The 634-nt window shown below is 43.7% G+C and overlaps 1 non-coding gene across 1 annotated transcript; it reads left to right on the top strand.

Annotated features, from left to right (window-relative positions):
• The first annotated feature begins 283 nt into the window (after nucleotides 1-283).
• Nucleotides 284-386, top strand: LOC115871661. Its single transcript, XR_004047392.1, has one exon. It is a non-coding gene; the product is annotated as a U6 spliceosomal RNA (small nuclear RNA).
• Nucleotides 387-634: the final 248 nt, after the last annotated feature.

Raw genomic sequence — 634 nt, 5'->3', positions numbered from 1 at the left:
TGGTGGCCCCCCCAACCATAAAATTATTTCAGTTGCTACTTCATCATTGTCATTTTGCTACTTTTATGAACTGGGCGACCCCTGTGAAAAGGTCCTTTGGCCCCAAAAAGGGTCACAACCCACAGGTTGAGAACCACTGCTCTAGGACAACGTAGAACAGCTCCGTGCATGGCCAACTCTTTCTTTGGCAGAGTGACTGGTAGGATTCATCTGCTACCATTCTACCACCAGGACTCTTTTCAAAAAAGATGATCATCTAAGGGGCCTATAAAACAAGTCCAATGCTTGCTTTGGCGACACATATACTAAATTGGAACGATACAGAGAGGATTAGCATGGCTCCTGCGCAAGGATGACACACAATTCGTGAAGCATTTCATATTTAAAAATAAATAAAACAAGTCCAGGGGATCGTGTGTGATGTTGTTATAAATTGGAATCAACAGGATAGCAAAGAATAACCACAGGTCTGAGATTCATTCAGTCTCTCCCAGGGGACATATCCTGGAATTTGAAGATAATGGCCTTCGTCGCACATACTACTTGTTAGTGAGGGAACTGGTCAAGGACAGATGCCAAGGGAAACAAAGTTCATGGACCTAAGTTCACTAGGGCAGTAGAGTGGTCAATGGTT

The sequence above is a fragment of the Echinops telfairi genome, unplaced genomic scaffold, assembly GCF_000313985.2.
Source record: "Echinops telfairi isolate 266 unplaced genomic scaffold, ASM31398v2 ScPeMD7_7400;HRSCAF=8409, whole genome shotgun sequence".
Taxonomy (NCBI): domain Eukaryota; kingdom Metazoa; phylum Chordata; class Mammalia; order Afrosoricida; family Tenrecidae; genus Echinops; species Echinops telfairi.
Note: the sequence above shows the minus strand (reverse complement) of the source record. Positions and strands in the feature narration are given on the sequence as shown.